Raw genomic sequence first — 14,205 nt, 5'->3', positions numbered from 1 at the left:
CAAGCATCCCTTATGGAGGAAGAGGCTGAAGTGGAGAGTGAGCACTGGCCAGAGCAAGCACCACGGACCTGGGCATGAAACACCACACTCCCAAACCCCGTGGATGGCTTCAGCCGCCATCGGGCAACTCCTGGCTGGCGAGGCTGAGTGCTCCCACTCCACAGTGTGCAGAGGATGGCTTGCCTCGTGCGGTCCCCTCCCAAGCCATGATGTGGCCGAGGACTGCCACTGAGACATCACGGCTGTGTGAGTCCCCAGAGAGGCAGTGTGCACTGAGCCAAGCGCCTGCTGAGAACAGACAAAACACAGCCCCCAGTATTTGTTCTGAAACCTGCCCAGAACTGCTTTGGCCTCGATGAGACTGGAGGATTATTTTCCTTAAGTATTTTTAAACCTGGAGCCTGGCAAGTACCAAAGGGCTGGGATTTCCTGGCTTGAACACACAGGTCGTGGATGGCAAGGAGCCTGCTCCTGCCACCCCACCTGGGAAGTCCTGGCTGCCAGCACGTGGCAGAGCCAGGCTGACCAAGCCGGCAGGTGCTGGGCAAGGCAGTGCCTGCAGAGCGGGACGTGCGTGCCGACCCAGGGCTCCGTGGGTGCAGCCCCCTGGGGACTGAGCACCCGTCTGCTCCTGGAGCAGGCACCAAGCCCTCTCCCTCTGCCAGGCCAGCACCAGTGCAGAGCCCTGTGACCGCCCAGCCTGCGCGGCTCCATGTCTGGGTGACTGTCAAGAAGGAAACCAGAAGATGCAGGGAGGAGGTCAGGAATGTGCTCACTTTCTCCTGCACTATAAAGGGGATGCAGAGCCCTTGGGTGGGCTCCTGATGCTTCAGACTGGGTGCTCACCTCTGGAGACACATTTGTGTCTGTGGAGCAAACATGACCCTGCTCGTGGGGCCATGGGGAGGCAAGGGCAGACAATACTCCATATGTCTGCCCTTGGCAGCCCTGCCCAGGTGCCCCCATCCAGCACCCTGCAGAGCCTCTTGCCCACAGGGGTGGCAGCAGCCTGGGACCATCCAGCCCTGCTCTCCCTTTCTGGGCTGGCTTGACACCTGAAAGTTCCCCCCAAAATAACCTCCCAGAGCCCATTGGGGAACAAAAAGGGAGAGAAAGGCAGCACCTGTGGCACACCATGCCAGCAACACCCCAGCTGGAGCCTGACCCCTTCTCTGCAGACACTGCTTCCACAGCAGCATCCCAAGCACCGCTGCACCAAGAGGTGCCCCAGGGCACGCCAGTGCTGAGCACTGCTCTGCTCCGAGGTTACTGGGCATGAGGGAGAACAGAGCAGAGCTCAGAGGAGCGGTCAGGCTGCTCTAATGCAGGTGCATTTTTTAAATACCCTGCCATTTGCCCACAACCCCCACCGGCTGCGTGGAGGCAAGCATGGGGCAAAGGAAAGCAAATGCAGAGCTCTGGATGCTGGCAGTTTCTGCATGGCTGCGCTTAGTGGTGCTGCTGCCTCAGTCCTTCCCTCGCTGGCAGGACCTGGCAGCAGGACGGCTGTGGTTTGCTCCCATCCAGCGCTGGGGAGCACACAACCTATTGTCTGCACGTGTAAATACACATTTGTGCTGCTTGTTCCAAAACCCCACTTGTTCCGTTCCCAAAGAGCCAGGACTGACAATGTCAGGAAAGCCTCCATCCCCGCCCCCCCCCAGCTTTGTTTGACCGTGCTTGTTTGGAGGAAAGATCCCCGGAGGGAGCTCGCAGCCACTGCATGCCCCGACCCAGGCTTGCTGCTGCTGAGGAGCAGCCTCTGCTTGCAGGCAGAGCAGGGGGAGCCCATGGGCTTGGCTCCTTCCCAGGGCCCAGCTCAGCATCATTCCCAGCCCTGGGAAGGAGGGAGCAGGGAGCAGCACCCATGGCCAGCAGAGCAGGCACAGGAGGCACTGGGGCCCTGGGTGCTGGCCAGAGCTCGTCCCAAAGGCTCACCTGGAGCCGGCTCCTTCTGAAGTGGGTCAGGTCCCTTTGCTGCGCAAACACAGGCCGGCCTAAGTCCAGCACCACCAAAGTACACTGGGAGCTGGAGGCAGTCATGGCCCCGGTACAGGCTTTTGGGACTTTGCTTTTTGCTGCCGCAGAGGCTGGGATTTCATGCCCTACCAGCAGCAAGGGTCGGAGCGGGACACAGGCGGCTTTTGCCTGGGAAGTGGCTGCTGCTTCATCAGGGACCTGCCTGCTGCCATGTCGCCCACTCGGCTGCACTCTCCTCCTGCCTTTGCCCTGCTGGGATGCTCTGCTGGCTCTGCCCCTGGCCTCTCCCGCTCCACAGGTCCGTGCTCTCCTCTTCCCCACAGCCCTCACACTAAACACCCTCAGCGTTCGTGGTGCCACATGGCCGGCTGCATGGCTGGACTCCAGGACATAGTGCCGTCTGCCATGGTGAGCAGTAAGAAGGCTGTTGTGAGGGAGAAGACACATTTACAGGCCCTGAATCTTGCATTGCAAGTCCACGTTACCAGGGATAAGGTTTGGGTAAACACTGCAAAGTGTCCGTCAAAACTAGCTCTCACTGGCAAATTCAGTTCTGCTTTTTCATGTGCTTTTTGTGTTTGGTTTACACAAACTCTGTTGGCTGAGCTGTACAGGCAGGAGAAGTTGCATAAAGCAATTTAATGAGTCTTATGTGCAAGCTAGAACTGCTTCCTCACCTGGGCAGGTGCCCCATGAAATGTCTTTTGACCTACCTACCTACATACCCGCCACAGCGGCACAACAGCCCATGGCATGCACGCCAGCACAGGCACGGGGCACATGCACACTGTCTCCAAAAAGCCTCAGAAGAAAATCCTTGCAACAACCACAGTTACCATCTAAACAAATCCCAGGTCTTCCATAAACAGAAAATGGGGTTAAATGTGCCTAATAAGCTGTTCCTTCTGAATTATCATCCCTGCTCTAATAATAGCTGATAAGCTAGTCTTTTGTGGGACAACAGATATTTCTGTTATTCCCCAAGCCCAGCTTTGAGATAAATAAAGCCAGCCCTTGTTTTTAAGCAGGAGGTCATGCTTCATCTTAGGATAAAGGTGCTGCTACCCTTTCCCTGATTTACAGGCTTAAAAGAGCAAAAGGTATTGAGTGGAAAAAAAAAGTCAGACAAAACTAGAGTAGGAGCAACTAAAGACAAGTCAAACATGCTGGCACTAAGCTCCCTTCACATGTGTGTTTAGAAGATAATTTGTTATCATCCCAGTCCAAAGTTAACCTGCTGGAAAGCTGCGGCGGGAGAGTTCGCTGCATCTACAGTGTTTCAGATTTCAGTGTTTCAGCAGGGCACAAACAAAAAAAAAAGTGCTATTAAAGCTTGTTTTTGATTAAACCTGTTGCTGCCAGGTACAAATATTTATTTTCTAGGTGGGAGTTCATTGTGGCACAAGCACTGAAGACCATTAATCCCCAGTAAAACACAGACTGTGTGCCCAGTGCCACCACTCAGCTGGCAGCTGCTCTCTTGCTGCCCCACAGTTTCCACTTCCCCATCCCAAACCAGAGGGACACGGGAGGAGGAGGGTGGTGGGGGTTCCTACTGCCCTCTGGCAGCCCTGGCCTCGGGGGATCCATGCCCCGTGCCAGTTGGGTAGGGGTCTCGCACTGGCGCACGGGCTGGGCGGCCGCGCTCCACTCCCAGCAGCAGCCCCGAGCCCCTGGTGCAGCGGTGGGTGCCCCGGTGCGGGCGGTCCCCATCACCTCCATCTCCTTGGGCTGCAGGGCCACGGCAGGAAGCTGCGGTCGCGGTTGTTTTTCTGCCCTAGCTCATCTGCTATTCTTACACACCTCGGGGTGGGGGGAGCCATATTTTCACTGCCTCAGAGACAGGATTTGCCTCCGTTACGCCTTGGAAAAGCAGCTGACTGTTGCAGGGAGCGGAGGGGGAGGCGCATGGTCTGGGCTTGCAGGAGGCGTTTGTCACAGGGCCAGCAGCAGCTGCAGACCCCGCATCCAGGTCCCACACAGCAACCCAGCCACGAGCCCCCCTACCTCCGCAGGATGCCCTGCTTGTGCCCCCCCAGCAGACCTGGGGCTCAGCTCTCCCGGGACGGGCATTTTCCCTCTCCCGGTGTGGGCTTTGCCAAAACCAGCCCGGCAGAGGGGGAGCCCGGCACCAGGGGCACGCGGTGGGCAGCTGGGGGCTGAGCGCTGCGTGCCAGCCAGGAGATGCTGCCTGCCTGCTGTGCGGCCAGCTTTGCCCAAGGACCACCCCTGGGGAGAGACCCCAGCCCCAGTGCTACTGGGGCAGCAGTGGCCATGCCACCGCCTGCCAAGGCCCCTCACAGACCCCTGGGGGCTCTGTACCCTGCCGCAAAGGCCAGGCACCACGTCCCAGCCTCTCACGTACCTCGGATAGCCCCAGGTCCCAAAAAGAGTAGCCACCCTTGGCTAATGACACCCCCCCCTCTGCCATCTGGTGTCAGACCGAGCTTCAGCAAAGGGACATCCCAAGTAGGTCCTCATGTGTCACCAGCCATGGGCACGCTGGGGCTGTGCGTGCGCGTGGCCGTGTAATGCCATAACAAGATTACCCTGTGACATGATGGCTGTGAAATAATCCACAGTATCATTCAGTAAATCCCAGGATCCAATTACCCTTCCACATGACACCCCTTCCCAGGCGTGGGGAGGCCAGGGGGCCACAACCCAGCGCCCTGCCCCTCCAGCAGCCACCCACTTGGCTCCTCCGCTCCCCTGCACCTCTCTGCCTCGGTGTCATTTAAGATTAGCAAAGTATGCATTATGCTGCAGGAGCCCCGACCCTCTGCCAGGCTCTTTTGTGTTTTCTCGCCCGGCTGCGTGCTCCCCAGCACCACGCTGACCTCCCTGCCCAGCCAGCCCCATGCTCCATCGCTGCCCTGGCAGCACCGGACCTGGTTGAGCTGGTGTTCAGCCGGCTTGGGTGGCAATGCCAGCCTGCCTGGGATGGCGATGCCAGCCTGTCTGGGACAGCGATGCCAGCCTGCGTGGGATGGGGAGGGAGCCAGCCTGGCCGGCTGGGAGGTTCGCAGGATGTGGGAGAGGTGAGCAACACTGCCCTGTTGAACCCGGCTGTGCAAAGAGCCCCAGCACACACCCTGCCTCCCACAGCACAGTTTTCCAGGGCATTTTCCTTGTCCCAGCAGCTGCTTGCTTCAGCCAGCATATCCCTTTCTGTGAGAATAAAGCCTGGGGCACAGGTACACCAGCGCTGCCTGGCCCCAGCAGCAGTGCCAGGGCACGCATGATGCCCCACGGCTGGTTCGGCGCGCTCTGCTGCAGGCGCCGCAGGCGCTCCTGGCCCTGGCAGGTGTTCAGACACCAGCACTGCTGCCAAACCGTGAGGGAGTGTGGCCAGCTGCAAATTTCGGCTTCATTTTTGGAGCCTTTGAATCACTGGCTGGCTGCCAGGTTTGTTATTTGTTAGTCTAAGTATTTTTTTCCCAAGTGAATTTCAAGCTGGCGAGAGGAGACGGGCAGAGGGAACTTGGCAGGGGGCCCTTGGCATCCTCACCGCCGGGGGAGCGGGGGCGAGGGCAGGATGCTGTGGCATGATGCACCCTGCCCCGGGCACCCCAGGCAGCAGGGCAGTGGGCTGTGGTGGTGCTGGCAGAACCTTCACACCAGGAAACCTTGAATTTCACCTCAGCTGCGGAGAGAATTCAGCTGAAACTCCCATGCAGGAGACAGAGTTCATGGACCAGCCTGGCTGGAGCAGTCTGCACCTCTGCAGATCCCTATTGCCACACGGGCCTCAATGAGGTGTCAGAGGCTTACCACCCCAGGCGTGGAGCCCCAGGGTGAGCAGGAGGTTTGCAACGCCCGTTTCTGTCTGAAAAACCTTGGTGTCCCACACGAGCCACGGCTGGGGCCATAGCAAGGTGGAGATCTGTGTCCCGGACGGGTCTGCTCTGCCGCTGCAGCTTTGAGCAGCTGGCTGAGCCCTGGAAAGCCACCCGGCTCCCGTGCCGCAGGGGCGCGGGCAGTGCTCATGGGGGGCTCACACCTCCCGGGGTGGCCCTGGGAGCCACCACAGCCTCCCAGCCTGGGTGAGCAGAGTCAGCGGGGATCAGGAAACAAAACAAAACCGGAGCAATTTGCAGGGGAAGAAATTGCTTTTCCACCTTGGAAACCTGAGCCTCAGATCCATTTCCCTCCAGAGAAGGGAAACAAAAGCTTTGGGAGGGAAGGGCCAGGCAGCTGCCTCGGAGGGCAGGGAGCCGTGGGGCAGGGAGCCGTGGGACCACAGCTGGAAGGCAAGTGCCAGCAGGAGGGAGCCTGCCAGGCTCTGGCAGGAGCAGGGTGCAGGTGACTGGAGCGTGTCCTGTTGACACCCCACACTTCCCAGCTCCCCGCCGCCTTCCTTGCCATTGTTCGGCAGCCCTGGGGTGAGGCAGAGTGTGGAGACCGGCTGCCCTTCCTCCCTGCCTCCCGCCTGCCCTCCTGCCTCCACTCCCAGCCCACCACCTGGCCAGCAGTGCCCGTACCCAGCGCCAGGGCACACGCCACTGGCTCCCCGGGGACATGGGGCTGGGATGCCCTCCCTCCTGCCTGCCCCGACACCCAGCCGCTGTGGGGAACAGCACCTGGCTCATCCCAGGACAGGGTGGCAGCCACCAGCACTTCCCCAGGAGCCAGCCCAAGGCCAGGAATGGGCACAGGATGCAGCCCCATGCAGCCAGAGATGCCCACAGCAGTTGGAGGGAGGGGCTCTGGCCATCCCCTGGTGTCCCTTTGGCCTCTCTGTTTAGATGGATAAAGCCCCTGTGATCCCATCCACAGGCAAAGCCATTTCTGTCACATTACTACATTCCCCTGCCATTAATCTGGTGGATTTTGTAAGGACACCTTTCTGCCGAGTTGTCTGAGAGTTATTTCTGTGGCTTATCAGCTGCCGCTCTCTGGCCACCACAGCCACGTCAGTGCATTTTGAAAAGGCAAACCAAGCCTGTCCGATGACTGTGCATCACTGGTTGCAAGGTGGCTCCAGCCAATGGAGTGGGAAAGATGTCAGCACTGCAGCAGACAGCGCAGTGGCCTGCAGCTCACTCCTGGGGGGATGGTCCAGATCCCTGGAGCTCACTCCCTGTGCAGGGACCGCACTAACACTCCCAGCACAGAGCCAGCAGCTCACGGGCTGGGCAGCCTCACACACAGCATGGGTACCAGGCAGAGGGGTACACAGGAGCCCCCAGTGCCACGGCTCCGAGTCCCAGACAAGCCTGAAATATGAATGACCTTTTTTCCAGCGTTTTCTTTAGGCAGAGCCATCATTGCAGACCAGAGGGCTCGGGCTCCAGGGCTTCCTTCAGATAATGGTCTGGTATGAGAGTGAGCTCCCCTGGTGAGGTGCAATTTGGAGAACTTGAATGGGGGCTCCAAAACTGGTTGCAGAGAAAGAGATTAAGATCAGTATTTGTCTTTTTTTTTTCTTTTTTCCTTCCTGCTAGAGTAAAAATATTCCTGTTTATTGCTACAAACCCTTGGGGGCTGTATGGTAAACTCCCAGTGGGAATTACTGTCTCAAGAGATCAGAGATCCCGAGAACATCCCCTTGCCAAATTTACAGTTACTGTTCACTCTAATCAGCCTTGTTTATCTCTCCCTGTGGTGGTATTTGGAAAACTAGCACAGGTCAAACACGGGACAGTTCCCTGGTTGCCAGATATCTGAAATCTCCCTTCAGGCTGCACAGGATCCCTCCCAGCATGGACACCTTCCTCACACCTTCTCCTGGAGCCTGGCTGGACCCAGCGAGCATCCTGCTGCTCAGGCTCAGACCGTGCTGCCGGGAAAGGGCCAGCCAAGGGAGAGCCGCAGGCTGCTCCTGGCGTGGGCTGCTGCACTCAGCCCCCGTCAGCCCTGCCATGGCACGGCTTCTATGGCCACTGGTGGCCCTGTCCTGGTCCTGCTCAGCAGAGCCGCAGGACCCCACATGCAGCGAGCCCCAGCACCGGCCGCAGCCCCCAGCCGCCCCAGCCACTCGGCCCCTGCCTGCTGCTGAGCGCAGGGATGGCTGCGATGCCTGTGTGCTCACACCGTCCCTAGTGTATATTCTTCCTAAGAAAATAAAGCATCACTGTCCTATTAATTATGTGAGTTCCAGAGCAGTATTTTTCCCAGAGTCACCTACTGGTTCACATAGTCGTTTTCCAGGCAGTTTAGCCAGTAGCCTGGCAACACAGTGACCTTATGCTCTGCTCAGCTTTGAGCGTTTTATTAGCCACACTGGACTCTCTCCACTGCTCCATATTGCTGAGCCCCTCATTAGTACAATTAATAAGCCGCTCCTGTCAATTCAATCAAATGCCAGGCTCGACAGCAGGAGAAAGCTTTGGCAGATCAAGTAGGAGAGATTCTGGGTAGACTGGGAAATTGCAGGAAACCTTTTATCTCCCCCAAGGAGCCGAACAAGAATGGAATTGTGGGATTGGGATTCTCTCAGGTCATGTTTATTTATCGCCGGCTCGTTAGTATAATAAATCAGGTCCCCTGTCACTTTGAATGAAGTCATAGGTTTGCTGGAAGGATCTTGGCAGAACACCTTGATATTATTAATGATGGTGTGGACAAAGCCTCATGAAAGGCGATGCCCTGGCCGGGGTGCGCAGACACCCTCACACGCACCCGCTCGTCCCTGCACCCCACCGGCAGAAGGCCACCACCGGCCCAGGCTGGCGCGGTCATCCCAGGGCAATGCCCGCAGACTGGGACGATCCCGGGACACACCGTGCAGCGCAGCTGTGAGGTGCCGGCAGCGTGGCTGCAGTGCAGCATGTCCCAGGTACATGACAGCCATGGGAAAGGATGCTTCTCCCTGCTCCTGCTGCCTGCTCCAGGAGACACGCACGGTGGGAGGCATCCCTGCCCTGGCCCCACTCTCCTCCCGCCTGCGCACATTGCCAGGATGCGGCCGGGCCAGTGCAGAGCACCAGGCAGGCAGCGCGGGCGCTGGACCTCCACCGGCAGTCACGTGTATTGGGCACATGTGACGGCACTCTGCTTTCACACCTCTCTGCGTCCTGCCAGACTTTGCCCCGGCTCTGACATCGGCGGCGTGCTCTTTGGATCCTGCGCTGGCTCTGGGAGCTCCCGTGGCAGCGGTGTCTGGAGGTGCTGGGCAGGACACGGCTGCCCCTGTGGAGAAGCAGCCCGGTGGTTTCACAGCTGCCTGACCACAGTTCCTGAGCCTGCTCTGTCCCTGACTCCTCTGAGCAGGACCGGCCAGCGGCAAGGGACCAGGAGGTGGCTTTCCAGAGCCTTTGGCTTGACACTTCCCCCTGAACCCGGCATCCCCGCTGGGGTGCGTGCGGTGCGGTGGTCTGCTAGAGATGCTGGGACGATGGTCATGGTCTCCTTGCCCGGATCCGGTGCTTTTCCACACCAGACAGCAGATCTGAAGGGTGGCTCCTAGCCTGTCGCTGGAAGTAATGATGTGTGGCAGCTGGGAAGAATTGTATCCTGAGTGTCCCAAATAGAGCAACATCACAGGTGTATGTCCCAAAAACATTCCTAAAATAAACTTCCCCAGGAAATGCTTTGATCTAGTTTGACGATGAAAATGTAAATCTAGATAAAGTCAGATATTTTAAAAGATTAATTTCCATTTAGTTTAAATATAGCTTGAAGTTTATAAAATAACGGCTCTTTTATTGTTCAATTTATCACAGTATTTGGTCTCCACGCTGGGATAAATGTTAAATTGCTCCTAATTTATTGCTCATAGACCCACTTTAGGGAGACAGTTAACTCTTGATCTCACAGTCTCTGGGCTGGGCCTGCAGCACCATTGAAATGCAGGTCACCCGCCTCAGCTGTGTGCTGCAGGAGCCTTCCCCTGGCCACCCTGTCCCCATCCCTGTCCCCATTCAGTCCCCATCCCCTATGCAGCATTCCATCTGTAATGGCCTGGGAAGGGCCTGGGGCCATGCTCACACTCATTAGCTCTCCGGACTCCAGCTGACCCATAAATGTTGAAGAAAACAAACAAACTGTGGGAGGGGAGGGAGAGGAAGGGCTGTAGGTGTTGGCTACGTGTCTGCAGAGCTCCACCTGAAGATGCTATTGTGTTGCAGTGATTTCCTAGGGAAAACAGGCCTGGAGATCTCCTTACTGTTCCTGGGAAGCGCTTGGTGACTGGAAGGGTGTGGATTCAGGGCGAGGGCAGCCCAAAGGCTGCAGAAGCATTTGAGACTTTTGCTGTTACTTTATGATGATGCTGTGAATGCTGCTGTGAACAGACACAATGGCCAAATGGCAGCTCTGCATCTCCTGGCTGCGCTGTGGCCACACTGGATGAGGCGCCCGTGCCCAGCTCCGGCAGACATGCTGTGGGACCACTGATGGCCAGCAGCGCTGGGGCTTGGCTCTGGCTCCCGGCTGAACAACGGGTGTTTCAGAGGACGTGCAGGCACTGCACTTGGGCGGGCTCACACAGGCACAGCAGCTCCTCGGCTGCTGCACATCAGCAGCTGTGGGGTTGTGATCCTGTAGGCACCAAACCAAACGGACCTGGGGCCGGGGAGGAGGCCATGGCGGTGGGGTGGCTCTGTGCATGCTCCAAGCAAGACCTACGAGCCCTGGCCAGGCCCATGGCTGCTGCTGTTCTTCAGGCTTTGCCACCCCTTTGCGGGCTGTTTGCAGGCAGGGTGACTGTGGGAAGGTGCCCAGATCCCAGAGCAGGTGCGTAGCAGACTGCTGCATGCCAGTGAATCTCGGGGGGGGGGGGGGGGGGGGGGGAGGGCAGCAGTGCCGCCAGCCCCCCAGCACTTTCCCCTTCCTGCCAACCAAGCGCAGTGCCCTGGACATAGGGGCCATGGATGCACACAGTCAGGGTTGCCTGATTGCATCCCACCCCTCAGGGCTGGGACGGTGCAGCCACCTTGGGAATGGGCTGGAGGAGGGGAGGCTGCTCCACCGAGCCCCAGCCAAAGCCCAGCTGGGCCCCAGCCTTACTTCTTGAGGAGGGAGGGTCTGCAGGTGAGGGAATCCTCCCCCACAGTGCCAGATCTCTCCAAGGCTTCTCAGGCAAATCACTTGCGTCTTTTGCAAAGTCTGGCCTAAATAAACCACTGCCTGAGCATTCTGCGGATGCCCAGTCCCTGCCCAGTGCCTGCATGGTAGCATGGCAGGCTGTCTGGGGACACAATCCCCCCATCTCCTGCACCACAGGGGAACCTGCTGCATCCACCGCCACTGGAAAGCCAGTAAATGCCCCCCCCCTCCTTATCTTTCCTTTAGCAGTGGGGTCTTGGTACCTCCTTAGCCCCCGTTTCTTCTCCCAGCTCTTGTTGACAGTGGGTGCAGGAGAACAAGGAGGCCAAGGGTGGTGGAGTGACACCCTGTCCCTTCCTCTGGCTGCCCGCTCACCTTCCTGGGCACAGCTGGGCACCCAGGCCCCAAGGACCTGTGGCACGGCCAACAAGGTGATGGCACCAGGGTGAAGCCACAGCCTGGGCAGGCGGATGCTGCCCCGTCCCAGCAGTGCAGCATCAGGCATCCCCCAGCATGGGGCCACGCTGCACCACCTGATGATGGTGGGAGCCATCCCAGTGAGGGGAGGGATGTGGAGGTACTTCTGTGCTGGTGAGGAGCCCCTGGATGAGAGGATGACAGGGGCAGATGGAGATGGTCAGAGGTTTTTACTGTGAGTTATCGGCCAGGCTGACACCCTCTGCCTTCCACTAGAGTTGCTGGCAAGAAGGGCGATATTAAATAAAGAGCTCACTTCAGCCCATGCTTGTCAAGGCTGGCAGGTGTAAAGCCCTTCCCTGATTTTCCAGCCTGCGAGGAGCAGGGAGGTGAGCTTGCTCTTATCTGGAGAGAGTGCTGATCACGATGGCCTTGCTGCCCCCACGGAGCAGCCGGGCGCCCAGCTGGAGGTGCAGCAGATAGCATCCAGCCAAGGTCACAGTCCCACTCTGATCAGGCCACCGATGCTCCTGAGGGCTGCGAGGAGGGAGTAGAGCTGTGCGGCTGGGAGCCCAGCACGTCCTGGTACCCCGGCATCCCCCAGCATCCCTTGGCACCCCCTGGTACCCCCAAGCACCTCCATCCTCCCCCAGCTTCCCCCTGCACCCTCCAGCATCCCTCAGCATCCCACAACGCCCCCAGCCCCCTGGCACTCCCCAGCACCCACGGCACTGACAGAACCCCCCAGCCCCTCAGCACTCCCAGTCCCCTGGTACCCCCTAGCACCCCCAGCATCCTTTGACACCTCCTGCACCCCACAGCATCCTCCAGTATCCCCTAGCAACCCCCAGCAGCCCCCAGCAGCCCCCAGCAGCCCCTGGCACCTCTGGCATCCCCTGGCATTGCCAGCATTCTTCGGCACCCTCAGCACCCCTTGGCACACTCTGGACAGCCATATCCCCCTGGCACCCCCAGCACTCTGCAGCATCCCCTGGCATCCCCCAGCATCCCCTGGCACCCCCAGCCCCCCGAGCACCCCCCAGCCCCCTCCAGTCCGCCCCGGCACCCCCCAGCACCTTCAGCAGCCCTCGGCACGCCTAGCCCCCTGGCACCGCAGCGCTCTCCAGCACCCCCGCGCCGGCCGGCTGCCCCGCGCAGAGCAGTGGGGCTTTGCGCAGCCGCCGGGGCCCCCGGCTCCGCCGCCGGGGCTCGTGTGCCACCCAGTGGCCGCGGCCCGGCGCAGGCTGCGCCCTCCCGCCGCGCCGCTCAGCGCCGGGCCGGGGCAGTCGCGCCGGGCGCCAGCCCGGGGGCATCCCCCGGGGGACCCCCGGCACCCCCCGGCGGCAGGGGACGCGCTGAGCCTGCAGTGCCGGCTGGCAGGAGCCCGGCCCCCCCGGGTGCTCAGGGGGCTGGAGAGCAGCTCAGGCGCTGCGAAAGGGGGGCGTCCCGGGGGGCGTCCCGGGGGGCGCAGGCAGGGCTGGGAGGCAGCGGAGCCTCCGGCCCCTGCCGTGGGGATCGGGGAGCGCCCTGTGCTGAGGAGGAGGGAGCCTTCATCTCAGGGACAGGGAGCCGTGCACATCCTTCCCTGCCGAGCCCCGGCCACCCACACCACATGTCCTAGCCAGGGATGGCACCCAGTGCCCCCACCGTGAGAAACCACACTGGCTCTGCTGGTCGGGCTGGTGGTACCTCATGGCGTCACCGACATCGGGAATATGAAACTCCTTAACACCAACGTAGCGCTAGGAAGCAGGCATGCTTTATTGCAGAGAAGGATGCACGGATCGCTCCATTGCTTTATCCATCACTGCAATAAAGCATGCCTGCTTCTTAACTACATTGCTGTTAAAGAGTTTCATATTCCTGATTTCGATGACAGTGGGACCGTGCCAGGTGGTCCCACACGTGCCACTTCTACCAACTCCGCAAGGGCTTGTGCCCACTTCAGCGGGGCTGGGGCTCGAGGTGCCCGGAGGGAAGCACCGGCAGTACCAGGCACGCAGGACACGCACCACGTACAGCATCTGTCCTGCGTGCATGGGTGGCTGCCGGCAGGCAGGGTGGCAGCCCCAGCTTGCACCGCAAAATTGACACAGTGGGTGACTGCGCGGACCTCAGGAGAGCTGTGCTGGGCGGGGGCGGGCAGCAGGGAGAGCTTTAAGGAACTTGGCTGGGAAGGCAGGGCCTCCAACAGCCACAGTTGCAGCTTGGTAAAACACAGCAGGCTTCCTTCTGCTTCCAGACATTGGGAGTAACTCAACAATTAGGACTGGCTTCTATTAATATGCAAATTTCTGCTGCCATGGCAATATTCTTGTAAATGCAAATTGCAGTGGGAACCATTGTTGGAGAGATTGGTGCTGGGCCCTGGACTTTGTCTGAGCAGCACAGATGCTCCTAGCTGAGCTCTTCCCACAGCCTGTGGCCCTGGGCAGCCGGGGACAGCACTGCCAGCGGCCACCGTGACATTGGCAGCAGGTTCTCCAGCTGGCAGCACCGCTGCGGTGCCCTGTCCCCACACAGAGCATGGGCCCGTTTGCACAGATGCTGACGTACCAGCAGCAACAGGCAGGGCAGTTGGGCCTCACTGCACCTGCCACTGGCAACCGATTCCAGTTTCTGCGGCAGAAGCCGTGCCTTGAGCTGCTCTGGGAAGCAGGGATGTGTGCAGCTGCCTCAGCCGGGGAGAGCACGCCTTTGCCATGCAGCCAGACCCGCGGGCAGCAGGACCTGGCTGCGGCCCAGCCTCCCTGCAAGCCGCCTGGGGAGGCTGGGGCTGCACCAGGACCGCAGGCGCTGCAGGTGCCAGCCCTGGCT

This window comes from Falco naumanni, chromosome 17 (assembly GCF_017639655.2).
Source record: "Falco naumanni isolate bFalNau1 chromosome 17, bFalNau1.pat, whole genome shotgun sequence".
Taxonomy (NCBI): Eukaryota; Metazoa; Chordata; class Aves; order Falconiformes; family Falconidae; genus Falco; species Falco naumanni.
The sequence above is the reverse complement of the archived record's forward strand: the minus strand, read 5'-3'. Positions refer to the sequence as shown.